Source organism: Scylla paramamosain, chromosome 17 (genome assembly GCF_035594125.1).
Source record: "Scylla paramamosain isolate STU-SP2022 chromosome 17, ASM3559412v1, whole genome shotgun sequence".
Taxonomy (NCBI): domain Eukaryota; kingdom Metazoa; phylum Arthropoda; class Malacostraca; order Decapoda; family Portunidae; genus Scylla; species Scylla paramamosain.
In genome coordinates this window covers 22,763,186-22,776,872 of record NC_087167.1, presented here as the reverse complement: position 1 = coordinate 22,776,872, position 13,687 = coordinate 22,763,186, and the positions used below count along the sequence as shown (strand labels likewise).

The 13,687-nt window shown below is 48.5% G+C and overlaps 1 non-coding gene across 1 annotated transcript in view; it reads left to right on the top strand.

Annotated features, from left to right (window-relative positions):
- The first annotated feature begins 13,620 nt into the window (after positions 1-13,620).
- LOC135108802 (5S ribosomal RNA) overlaps positions 13,621-13,687 on the top strand; it is a 119-nt gene continuing 52 nt past the window's right edge. The window contains exon 1 of the ribosomal RNA XR_010272474.1: positions 13,621-13,687. This exon is cut by the window's right edge and continues 52 nt beyond it. This is a non-coding gene — a ribosomal RNA (5S ribosomal RNA).

Below are 13,687 nucleotides of genomic sequence, written 5' to 3'. Positions count from 1 at the left end.
TTTCCTACCTGCTATACCCACAATGGGAATGGCAGGCCGGATCTCATTCTCTCCAATCGGCAGTCCCTACCTTTCCACCACCACATCTCCCAAGGACCCCTCTGTGGTTCAGACCACGTTCCCATAATCCTAAAAATATCCTCCAACCCCATATCTATCCCATCCCCACCTGTCCCCGACTACCGCTCCGCCGATTGGGAGGGATTCAGGGAAACACTTACAGATCTACACCGACCAACACAGCTCGAAGGCCAACCATATACAGAAATAGACAGCGCCCTAGCGAAACTACACAGTGACATCCTGACATCAGCCAACAGACACACCCCAAAGAAACAACACACAATTCACATAGACTTCAGACCCTCCATAAAAACACAACGACTACTAGTGTGCTACAGAACACGCTTTTTAAAAAACATGAACAGCCTCATTCCCATCTACAGAGACCTATGCACCCTTCGCACACACATACTAAATAGCCTACAGGATGATCACAGCGCTCACTGGAGGACTCTAGTCTCCCGTATGGACGGAGCTCGCTGTAGAAACCCTACTCAGTTCTGGCACATGGTGCACAAGCTAAAGGGAAGCCAGCGGGAAAGATTCGAGTACCTCCTAGTGAACGGTGATCGAGTCACCAACCCAGACCAGGTCACCAACACCTTCCAGACACACTGGCGTAACTCCTTCCAACCACACCCTCTCCCTCTTCATGAGCCCAGTATTGCCCACATACACCATATCACCGATATTGTGCGCCAAAACCTAGCAAACACACTACCACATAACATTATACACTTAACACGACTAGACCCACAACACCCTCTCATCACACCCATTGAGGAGGAAGATGTCGCCAGGTTGCTCAGGCACACTCCGCGGCGAGCCCCCGGCCCCTCAGGAGTCACCTGGCCAATGGTGCGGAGCCTTCCTCCAGAAATCATATCCAGCCTGACAAAAATATTCAATGCTTGCCTCGCCTCTGGATACTTCCCAAAGGCTTTCAAAATTTCAAACATCACCCTAATTGCCAAGCCCGGAAAAAACTCTCACTTACCAGAAAACTATCGCCCCATAAGCCTACTTGAAATTCTTGGAAAAACTTTTGAGCGTCTAATCAATTTAAGATTGAGAGCGTTCCTCGAAGATAACGGATTGCTGGCACCACAGCAGTTCGGTTTCCGGAGGAACGCCTCAACTGAGGACGCCCTTAACAGCATAGTAGCCTACCTAAATTTCAACAAGCCATATTACAAGACAGCACTCGTGACAAAAGATGTCAAAAAAGCTTTTGACACCGTTTGGCACACCGGTTTAAAATATAAAATTTGTAATAACTTCAATCTCCCTTATCTAACACAACGCATCTTGTGTAGTTTTCTGGATGAGAGACAGACAAGAATCCGCCACCAGGGCACCTTTTCGTCATTTTTTACCCCTCAGGCTGGAGTCCCACAAGGCTCCGTACTCTCCCCAACCCTTTTTAACATGTACACAGCTGACCTACCCCTCCCAGCCCACAATGACTCACTAACTATTCAATACGCGGACGATGTAACGCAATTGGCCCGTGCCAGGTCGTTAGATCTCCTAACCGACAAAATTCAATGGGAACTGATGGCGACTGGCCTGTGGGAGATGAAATGGCGAATTCTCTCCCATCCCGAAAAATCAAAAGTCACTTATTTCAACATTAAAAGAAGTCAGCCCCGCCAAATCTCACTAAACAGAATTGATCCAATCCCCACCCCAATCCCCATCAGTAACAACAACAAAGTGCTTGGCCTCACCATAGATAAGCACCTCAACTTCAATATACATATAAAACAAAAAGCAACCATAGCCGCCAAGGCCTTGAGCAACCTGGAAAGATTTCGCGACAGCAGCACAAAAACAAAACTTCACCTCTACAAAGCTTTCATTCTCCCTCTCTTAACCTACTGCCCTCTTGCCCTCTCTCTCTCTGCTCCCTCCAACCTCTCTAAACTTCAGAAGGTTCAAAACCGAGCAATTCGTTTCGCTCTTGGGACGAAATGGTTCGACTTCAGAACCTCTCTCTCCATTCACGAGGAGTCCAACATCCCCCCTCTTAACATAACACTCCACAATAGAATCGAAAAACAACTAAGCTCCTTCTCCGACAGACACACAATCACATACAATTTCATTACCAACCTCCCCCCAGCTTTCCGTCACTTGCCGCACTGCAATCTCCTTGATCCTCCCACTGTGCCTCCTGAACCTGTCTTCTAATAATGGACTCCTCCTTTCTTCCCTTCACTATCTCCTTTTTCTGTACCACTCATGGTGTCTGAGTGGCATCATCGTCGTTCTCTCGTTCACGTGGGCGGGCCCGCGTGCCAACACCTAGTGGTTTTTTCATATTTTTTGTCTTATGGTTTTGTATTCATATTTTTGTTTTTATGCATTATTTTTCTGTCTCGCAGCCTAGGTTTTAAGGTGGCACCGGACCGCTCCTGGGAAAGGGACTAGACAAAAAAACACCGCCATTAACATACCATGCCTCTGACCGAGGGAGTGGGGTCGTGTGCCAACACCTAGTGGTTTTTTCATATTTTTTGTCTTATGGCTTTGTATTCATATTTTTGTTTTTTATACATTATTTTCCTGCCTCGCAGCCTAGGTTTCAAGAGGGCACCGGACCACTTCCAGAGAGACGGGGATAGCACGAACCGCACTCCTCCCACTGACGTCACGGCAATGGGGCCCCCGGCCGTCGGCATGACGTTCCGGTAGCGGTACCCCCCGAGGTAGTTAAGGAGCGGCCAGTACTGATGATGGGGACGGTAACCACACCATTCAGTGGAAGCCACTTCACCCCCCACACAGAGGTAGTTGGGTGCGGCAAGGGCTGGGCAGGAAGGTAGTCAAGAGATGGTGGGGCGGGGCCCTGGAAGCATCCATGCAGGAATCCCCATTCACCCCCCGCCACCAGCGACTTACCGCGTGCAGGCAGATGGTATTAGATTTGACCCCTCGTTGCGGTGAGGGAGCCTTTTCGAGCCTCTGTCATTGCACATCCTACCATCACGTCAATCATTATCACAAACCATCCTCTCCCTCCCCATGCATATAACACCACGACATTTTTTATATTATATTTATATATATATATATATGTATGTGTATATGTATGTATATGTGTATATGTATATATGTGTATATATGTATGTATATGTATATATGTATATATGTATGTATGTGTGTATATGTATATATATATATATATATGTGTATATATATATATTTATTTATTTATTTATTTATTTATTTATTTATTTATTTATTTTTTTTTTTAGCAGGGTGGCCTTTTTGCAGGACGAGTCACAGGACACAAGAAAAAAGGACCAACACCGCTTTTTTCACCCACCACATTACATCATACAATAAATATCCCGGCCATCACCAAATCACTCTACTACTATCCGTGGTTCGGAACCCACGTAAAACTGTAGGTCCCTCCGCTATACGGATGCAATTCTTCCTCTGTCCTTCTTTGAACCAATAAAAAGCACAAAAAAACCCTTTTTACTCTGACTGTCCTTCACTCCTCTTTCACAACCTGATAATGCAGGCTCTGGATAGTCTGGCCCCTAACTTGTGCGTGGTTTGGCCCGGGGATTTGGGTGCGTGGGCGGCGTCCGTGGCTGTGGCTGTGTTGGGCTTGGCTTGCTCGGTTGGTGGAGGACTCTCCTGCTTTCCCCGATAAAGCCCTTGTCTTCCTGGCCATCTTAGAATGAATATAACACGTTAAAAAAAAAATAAATAAATAAATAAAAAACATAAAAAAAAGATGTCCCTCCTAATTCAAATTGCGCCTGGGTCAAGCCCCAGTGACTATTTCTCCTACTACAATTCCCTTCTTATCACCCCCCTATTCTTCCCACTATCCCCACTTCTCCCTCCCCATCTTTTCTCTCTTTGTTATGTTATGTTATAAGCGCGGGCAGACTCAGCTGAGTGTTCGTTGTGAGTTGTTGTTACCACAACTATGGCACGTACCAAGCAAACGGCTCGCAAGTCCACTGGTGGCAAGGCGCCCCGCAAGCAGCTTGCTACAAAGGCAGCTCGCAAGTCTGCTCCAGCCACTGGAGGTGTCAAGAAACCCCACCGTTACAGGCCTGGAACCGTTGCTCTCCGTGAGATCCGCCGTTATCAGAAGAGCACTGAGCTGCTTATCAGGAAACTGCCTTTCCAGCGCCTGGTGCGTGAAATTGCTCAGGATTTCAAGACTGACCTCCGCTTCCAGTCCTCTGCTGTCATGGCTCTCCAGGAAGCTTCCGAGGCTTACCTCGTGGGTCTGTTTGAGGATACCAACCTGTGCGCCATCCATGCCAAGCGCGTGACTATCATGCCAAAGGACATCCAACTGGCTCGTCGCATCCGTGGCGAGCGTGCCTAAGAAGTCATCCACGAATGATCTTCATAACAGCAATACCTAGGCCCTTTTTAGGGCCAAACATCTCTTTCATTAAAGAATTTTCATAGACAATCTGTTTGGTTTTGTGGAAGAAAATATTTATTTTCCATCTTTCAGTATCAGGTATCGACTTTCAACTCAATATCCTTCCCCCCTTTTTTTTTTTTTATATTATTATTATTATTCCCTCTTCCATGGCCATATCTCTTTCACTTGGGAGAATTTTTATCTTTCTTTATCTCTATTTTTTTTTTATCTTTTCTTTATCTCCACAGAATAATAATCACGATAATAATAAGCATAATAATAATAATAATAATAATAATAATAATAATAATAATAATAATAATAATAATAATAATGATACAATAATTATTATAATAATAATCATAATAAAAACAACAATATTAATATTATTAATAATGATAATAATAATAATAATAATAATAATAATAATAATAAAAATAATAAAAATAATAATAATAATAATATTAATAATAATAACAATAATTATAATAATAATGCATTTGTCTATATCGTATTTTTTTTCCTTTTCAAGTGTGGCTCCAATGGAGCCGGGTATTATTTTATACTGGCAGCAGTATACTGGCCGCCTGTTTACTTGGAGGAGGTATACTTGGTAACAGCCTTGGTGCCTTCAGAAACAGCGTGTTTTGCCAGTTCACCAGGCAGAAGAAGACGGACAGCGGTCTGGATTTCCCGGCTGGTGATGGTGGAGCGCTTGTTATAGTGTGCCAGGCGGGATGCCTCGGCAGCGATGCGCTCGAAAATGTCATTCACGAACGAGTTCATGATTGACATGGCCTTGGAGGACACGCCAGTGTCTGGGTGGACTTGCTTGAGCACCTTGTAGATGTAGATGGAGTAGCTCTCCTTCCTCCTGCGCTTCTTCTTCTTGTCGCCCTTGGCAATGGCCTTCTGTGCCTTGCCAGCTTTCTTGGCAGCCTTTCCTGATGCTTTGGGAGGCATAGTGTCGCCGTACTGCTGTGAGAACGAGTGTGCGTTTTCAAGTTTCAAGTTTCAAGTTTTTATTTAGAAAAAGGGGGGTGTTACAAGAAGGGGCAGTGTGTGTACCAAGACTGGTACACAGGGAAGAAAAAGTGAGGAGAAATAGAAGTACAGTGGGAGAAAAAAAGTTGCCGGGCGGTCAGGCTTGCTACTGTAAAGTAATGAGTGTCACAGGGCAGTACAAGAGCGATTTGTAGGGTGGAAACCGGAGTCCCCGGAGGAAAACCACCCGCACTGCTGTGAGATAGAATAGAGTGGGGGAGGGTTACATATAATATTTACATAACATTTACAAGTACGTTGCAATGACATAAAATATTTACAGAACATGAGTTCTTGGTGGAAACCTGAGTTAGCAGGTGAGTCGTAAAGGGCAACTAGAAGACACACATAAAGTAGATTGTTTGGAGAAGGCGGTGCAAGAAGAGGATGGTAAGAGAGATGCACTAGCTTAAGAGAGGTGAAGTTAGGGGGACGAAGGTAGAAGGGAGGAAACATCGAGAGGAGGAAAAAAGAATGCAGAGGGACACAGTAGAACCGTTAAGGAGTACATAATGCTTAAGAAGAAATAAGACACGAGGGAGCAAAAATTGTCACAATAGCTTGTACAAAATAAACATGAGAGTCAAATGCAGAGGGACACAGTAGAAACGTTAAGGAGTACATAATGCTTAAGAAGAAATAAGACACGAGGGAGCAAAAATCGTCACAATATCACGTACAAAATAAACATGAGAGTCACAGAACACGCGTGGATGTTCACTGTGCACTGTAACGATACACTCGATTATTTCGGGAGTCCTGCGACGGGGGAGAGGGTGGTGGGCAGGTGTGTTGGGCGCGGGTCGATGTCGGAGGTTCTAGGAGTCGCTGTCGGTGGTTCGGGGGGGAGTTCAAAGGGGAGGCCTTCGGCGACGCCTGCGGCGCCGTCAGCCCCAGCCAACCCCTCAGCTGTGCGTTTCCCGAACTCGGTCCCGCTGCCGGGGGCTGAGCAGGCTACCCCGGAGGACGATTACCCCTCGCCAGGACGTCGGCCGGTCCCTCGGCGACTCGGGGCGCGGGGGGGCGAGGGGAAGTTCGCGATGCTGGAACCACCACTGGGTATGCCGTCGGTGTCGCCGGGGGCGTCATCAGGCCTGGCAGATCTCTTAGTGGCTAGCTGCAGTCCACCACTGTCGTCACGGTACCTCTACTCTCAGAAGGAGAAGGACAGATGCTCGCTCTCTCTCAGTCAGCAGTCGGTGATGATAATGGCGTGATCTGCGGACAAATTATCTAGCAGTAAAAGAGTGCTTGGGGGGAGAGTGACTAATTTCTAGTAGTGATACAGGTAGATTGTGAATTTAATAGGGGAATGAGTTACGGAAATATAACATTCACCTGTATCGGGGTTCGGGAGGCGGGTCTTGCACTCGGCGAAGACTCCTGGGGAACCCGGCGTGTTCCCGGGGTAGAGCCTCGTCGTGCTGTGTCCTCAGCGCCTGGAACTGATCCCATTCCTCGGCATCCATCTGTTCCCAAACCCTGGCGGCCATATCGTGAAGGCGGACGTTCAGGGCTGGGAGGGATGCGGCTTCGTGAAGAGCAGCCGAGGTGACAAAGTCGTCCCATCTGGTGCCGAAGGCGAACCTCAGGGCGTTGTTCTGGACCCGCTGAAGCTTGCTGATGGCTGTTTTAGAGAGAGCATGCAAGGGAATAGGTGGATAAGTTAGAATGGGCAAAATCAAAGCCTTTATTAGGTGGAGCTTGAGACCAGTGGTCAGATCCCTGAAGCGGTACAGCCTGGTGAGGGCCGACTTCGCTTTTGCCACTCTCTGGGACACGTGTGAAGTGTACCCAGTTGTGGATATGGAGAGCCCCAGGAGGGTGCCCCTGGGGCTAAACTCAACCTCATCCCCATCCACTAGCAGTGGGGCGGGGGTCTTTGTGGCGAGGGGGACGACCTTAAACTTGGCCAGGTTTGTCCTGATCCTCCACTCCCTCTCGAAGGCATTGATGCGGGCGATCTCTCTGGCAGTGCGGGCGTTCGTCATCAAGCTGGAGCGACCTGGGTGGAAAATAATCTGGGAGACATCGTCAGCATACAGTAAATTGATACCAGCCTCTGAGGCTGGACAATCGCTGGTATAAATGCTGTACAGGGTGGGCGACAGCACACTGCCCTGCGGAACTCCTGTGGCGAGGGGAAAAGCTGGACCGAGGTGGCCCCCTACCCTCACCCTCGCCGTCCTGTCGTCCAGGAAGTCACAGAGAAGGCGCTCAACCGGTGCAGGCAGCCCCAGGTGAAGGAGCTTGTACTTCAGCCCAAGGTGCCAGACACGGTCAAACGCCTTACTCACGTCCCGCAGCACCAAGTTACAGCGGTACCTATTGGCCTGGTGTATGGCGATGGTCTCGGTTGCCAGAGCGATGGCATGGACAGTGCCCCTGCCGCTCCGGAAACCATACTGCGCTGGGTGTAGATGGTTTCCCGTCTCCAGATAGGTGCGCAGCCGAGCGGAGACAACCCTCTCCAGCAGCTTCCCCGGTACCTCCAGCAGGGAGATGGGGCGGTAGTTCTCCGGACGAGTCGGAGTCTTGCCGGCCTTAGGAATCATCCTCATCTCCGCCTGCTTGAATCCGTCCGGGAAATATCCTGCTGAGAGCGCCGCATTGAAGATTGCCCTTAATCTGGCTAGCGCCGAAGCTGGAAGATAAGAGAGTATAGTCTTGTTTATCTTGCTGCCGCCAGGGCTAGTCGGCTTGCCACATTTGATCGCGGCAGCCATCTCCTGAGCGGAAATAAAACAGTCCAGTGGGGAGGTACCTGTGAGACGGGCAGGATCAGCAGAGTCGAACGGGTAGGTTCTGTACACGGCATGTGCCATGTAATCCAGCACATGGTCATTGTCGTCAAAGTCGTCGTCGTAGTCCTCTCTGTACACACGGTCCCAAATGGACGTGAAAAGGTGTTCTTTTTCCTCGTTCGTGAACTTCTTGTCACCTGTAATGTCTATTAGGTACGCGTCTGGTCCTGTCGTTCTACCTGAGAGACACTTGATTTCTCTCCAAAACTTCCTGGGATCACGGTGGTTGGCAGCTAAGCTTGCCAACTTCCTCCCCCAGTGCGTCCTAGCTTCTGTTTGTCGCGAGTCGTGCAGTATAGCTTTAACATGTCTGTACTGCCTGTACTCATCGTAAGTCCAGCCTCTCTGGCTCGCTCTGTCACGTAGCGCCTGGAATTGAATCCGCAGCAGCTGCGTCGTTCGGGAGGGTCTTGGGGCGGACCTAATTTTGTGGGAGGTCAGGGGTATGTGTCTGTCAGCAGTGGTCTTGACTGTGGTCATCCATGTCTCTAGTGCTGCGTCAATGTCCTCCAGGGTGCCGTAGGTCACGTCTGGTAGGTCTGTCATCTGTAGGGCGTCGTCCTCAGAAAACGCGTCCCAGTTTACTCTTTTATAGTTATACCTCCTGACACTAGGGATGAGGAGCGGGGAGGTGGAAATATCGAGGATAGTAGGTATGTGGTCACTAGTCGTCAGAGGTCCAGGCGTGAAGGAGTAATGAAGAAAATTCACCCTGTTAGTTAGAGCTATGTCAGGAGTTGAGGCAGTCCGAAAATCAAAGTAGGTGGGAAAGAAAGGGCCGATATGGAGTGCAGTCTGTCGTCGAAGATAGTCTACTATGTCTCTCCCTACCTGGTTGGAAGTAGTGTATCCTAAATAGGGATGTCGGGCGTTCAAGTCCCCGACAAGGAAAACAGGTGTCTGTCTGCGGAGGAGTCGGAGGAAGTCAGGATGGGGAAGGTAAGGTCTGCGGGGAGGGAGGTAGCTGGTGGCAATAAGGAGGGGTCCGTCTATTGTTTCAATTTCGATAGCTAACGTCTCCGACAAAAAGTCGCCATGGACTTTGTGTCGTGTGTGAGACTTTATAGCAATTGCCACTCCGTCATTTATTTCGTTACTGACGTTCTGTTGGTATATCCTAAATCCAGGGATCTTAAGTCTAGTCTCGTCGCGCAGTCCGTGGCTGTTGATGAGAACAACGTCAGGGTCAAATTGTCTATATGTGTTAGTAAGGTCAAACTTACGTGTGTCCCAATGGAGTACATTGTGCTGGATTACTCGGAGACGGGGCATTATTCGCGTGTTACAGACAGCCTACCGGGGAGTAAGTCCGCCACAATTTGCCGGGGAGCCTTCTTTGCGCGTTCGTGGTCTTCGGTGGAGTAGATGGTCCAGTCCGTGAGGGAGTCTAGGTTCTCCTTCACGTGGTCTAAGACCGCTTCCTCCGCTCCTGAAGGCCCAGTGTGGCAGAGTACCAGTGCCCCATGACGGAGAGCATGGTTGAACTCCCTCCGGGTGTTGGGGGTCTTCCTCTTATCTGTCTTGGCCATGAAGCCAAACCTGATGACCTCGACGTCGTTTTGCTGGTCGTCCTCGTCCTCAGAGTCCTCTGAGGCTGAGGAGGCAGCGGAAGCGGAGTCTTCTGTGGCGCCTTGGGCGGTGGTGGAAGGTGTGGAGACTGGAGGTGCTGTGGGAGCGGCCAGGGAGGTCGCAAGGGAGACAGCCCTGGCGAAGGCATCCGGAGCTTGAAGAGGTGGCGGTGGAGGAAGCTTCACGTTGGGCAGACCATTCTCGGCAAGACTCGCTGAGAGAGTCTGTTGGAAGCACCCTGGAGAGGCCACATTGGAAAGATGTGCGTGAAGCAAGCACATCAATCCGGTCAGCGACTTGGTGGGGTCGATAGGTCCAAGGTTGGGGGGTTGGGGTGTGGCCGGGAGCGAGGCAGACGTCGTCTGAGCGAATGATACGCCTGGCTTGGTGCGAGCCTGGCGCATCGCCTCCTCCTTCTTCTTCAGGGCCTCCTTGCGGGTGGGACACCGCATGGCTCTGGCGCTGTGGTCCCCTCCGCAGTTGAGGCATGATTTTGTTGTGGCAGAACAGTTCCTGAAGGTGTGTTCCCGGCTGCCGCACTCAGAACACCGGACGTAATCCGCTGGGTGGGGGCAGCTCCTGGTGTGGTGTTCTTCCACGGCGTTGCACCTATTACAGGTCAGGAGAGGTGTGTATGTCTCCTGCCGCAACTGGTGCCCTGGCACGTGGATACAAAAAAGGTGCAAGCCTTCTGTCAGAGCCTTCGTGGCCATATCTGCACGCGTGAAGGTTATCTTCATGGTGGGTGAGCGAGGGAACTTGAAAACACCCTCCACGGCGGCCCAATCATGCTGGCTTCCTACTTCGTCGGCGATTTCCTCCGCCGTGTGCTCATATATAAGTTCGTCCAGTCCTGAGCAGATCACCGTGCGCTGTGCTCGGAGCTCAGGGGGCAACAGGGGGGTGAATCCATCACCAGACAGTCGAGCAGGCATGCCATCCTGGAAGATAGCATCGGCGTCCTTGTCTGTGGGTGTGAGAACCACCACAGCGTCACTGGCCGGTATAAGCCTAGTAACCTTGATGGTCGGGGCCAGGAGGGCGAGGAGGCGCCGGCGCACCCCAATGTCTCTGGGGTTGGGGTGTTTTATTCTGACTCGGCCCATGATGCCGGTCAGAGCCTGCGCAGCAGCCGCCTAAAAACGGGCTGGTCACCCATGCCCCGTGGCGAGGATTCCTTACGCCGGGGCACAGCACTGCACACTTGGTGTGCACTAACGCAGCCGGAGCTGCGTAAGAAGCACTGCACTGGGCACACAACACTAATACTTCACCAAGGTCTTGCTGCACAGCACTAACACACACACTGTTGGGGCTAATCCTAGGCACTGGGGGGAGCGGGCGGTCACCCGTCCAGCGCCTGACCGGAGTCGAAGCTTAACCCTGCATACGCACACTCGGGAGAACACTGCACTGGGGGCACACTTCACTTCACTACACAGACACTCGCTCACTTCAGACGCGCTCTGGGCCGATCTGATCTCGCGTATATATAGCCGTTTTTCCCAAAATTCACTACTTGCTCGCAGAGCTACCGACGAGGTTAGAGTACTCGCGCTCCTCATTTATCACCAACAACAACAACTACTACTACTACCACAACATCCATTATCATGTCTGGACGCGGCAAGGGAGGAAAGGTGAAGGGAAAGTCAAAGTCCCGTTCCAGTCGTGCTGGACTCCAGTTCCCGGTCGGCAGGATTCATCGCCTTCTAAGGAAAGGCAACTACGCCGAGCGCGTGGGTGCTGGTGCCCCCGTGTACCTTGCGGCAGTTATGGAGTACCTGGCTGCTGAAGTCCTTGAGCTTGCCGGCAATGCCGCCCGTGACAACAAGAAGACTCGCATCATCCCACGTCACCTGCAGCTGGCCATCCGCAACGACGAGGAACTTAACAAGCTCCTCTCCGGAGTCACCATTGCACAGGGTGGCGTGCTGCCCAACATTCAGGCCGTGCTCCTTCCCAAGAAGACTGAGAAGAAGTAAATAAAGGGCCTCCCTCCCCTTCAGCCAATATCACCATCAATCCGGCTCCTCTTCGGAGCCACACGTTCAAACATCTAGAGAGTTGTGTAGACTATACTGGTATATCAATAATAAGCAAGTAGTGTATTTATTTTCGAGTTAGTTATTTGTTATTATTATTATTATTATTTAGTCAGGCACGCAAGTGACCGAGAATAAATATGTATACTATATTTCTACTAATGTACCTGCTGTGTGTCACAGTGGAGAGTTGATTAGATGTGTTGCCTATTGTGATATGTTGAGCGTCTTTTTCATCTCAATGTATATTTTGTTTTATGAGAAACTGAGAACGATGAGGGGCGTGATCATTGAAATAAGTCAATGATAATAATAATAATAATAATAATAATAATAATAATAATAATAATAATAATAATAATAATAATGATAATAATAATAATAATAATAATAATAATAATAATGATAATAATAATAATACTTGGAGAAGACCTGATGAAGTGAGAAAGATGGTTATAATTAATAATGGTTTCTTTTCTTAGCTCAGATAGTGATAGTGAACATGGTTATGAGAAAGTAGTAGTAATAATAGTAGTCTATGGTCCTTCTTTCTTTTCATGTTTGTGGACCTTAAAAAGGTCCGGGAGATGATGTTATTCAATGATGATAATGCAAGCTGAATAGCTGTTACCATCTCAATAATGGAGCGATTTAACCACCAAATCCGTACAGGGTACGGCCCTGACGCTTGAGGGCGTAGACAACGTCCATGGCAGTAACGGTCTTACGCTTGGCGTGCTCGGTATAGGTGACAGCATCCCTGATAACGTTCTCAAGGAACACCTTGAGCACCCCACGAGTCTCCTCGTAGATGAGACCAGAGATGCGCTTGACGCCACCTCGGCGAGCTAGACGACGGATAGCAGGCTTGGTGATTCCCTGGATGTTATCACGCAGAACCTTACGGTGACGCTTGGCGCCTCCCTTTCCAAGACCCTTGCCTCCCTTGCCGCGGCCAGTCATGGTGATGAGAGCTGCTAGTACGACGTCCGAACGGTCTAACAGGAAGCTCACGAATGTGCCTCAAAATTTTTGTCGCGCGGTATATATAGAGCCAGAGCGGTCGTGCGTGTAGTAAATTACTATTTTCCCTGTTTTTCTCACTTAATTTAACATTATCGGGTCATATGCATAGGTTTTCTGTTTCAGTGTTGACCCTGCAACTGCACATTTATGACTAAATTCACATACACAAGCACAAATGTGAATAAAACTCAATATAAAGGTGGAGGGGTTGCAAGATTTTCCGGCGCGCTAAGGCATGCCGAGATAATATACCTTCTCCCCTGACTCTTTTCTTGTAGGCATGCGCAAGATTCATTCAGTATCAAGTAATGTTTCAACTGAATTCATATTCTAATTTTCAGAAACTATCTTCCATTTGGTAGCATAACCAGTTTCCCCTCTTCTAGTTGGAAGAAAAAACAAATATATTTATTAACACTAACTCCTTGCTCTTCCAGTATGGTTTATGTATATATATATATATATATATATATATATATATATATATATATATATATATATATATATATATATATATATATATATATATATATATATATATATATATATATATATATATATATATATATATATATATATAACTATACTATGAAAAGCGTTGCTTTCATAACTAAGCAGGAGAACATCATCTTCAAATAGTCGATAAGTCAAGCTCATCAGAGCCAACGACCACACCACGTTGAATACACCGCTTCTCGTCTGATCAGCGAAGTTAAGCAACGTTGGGT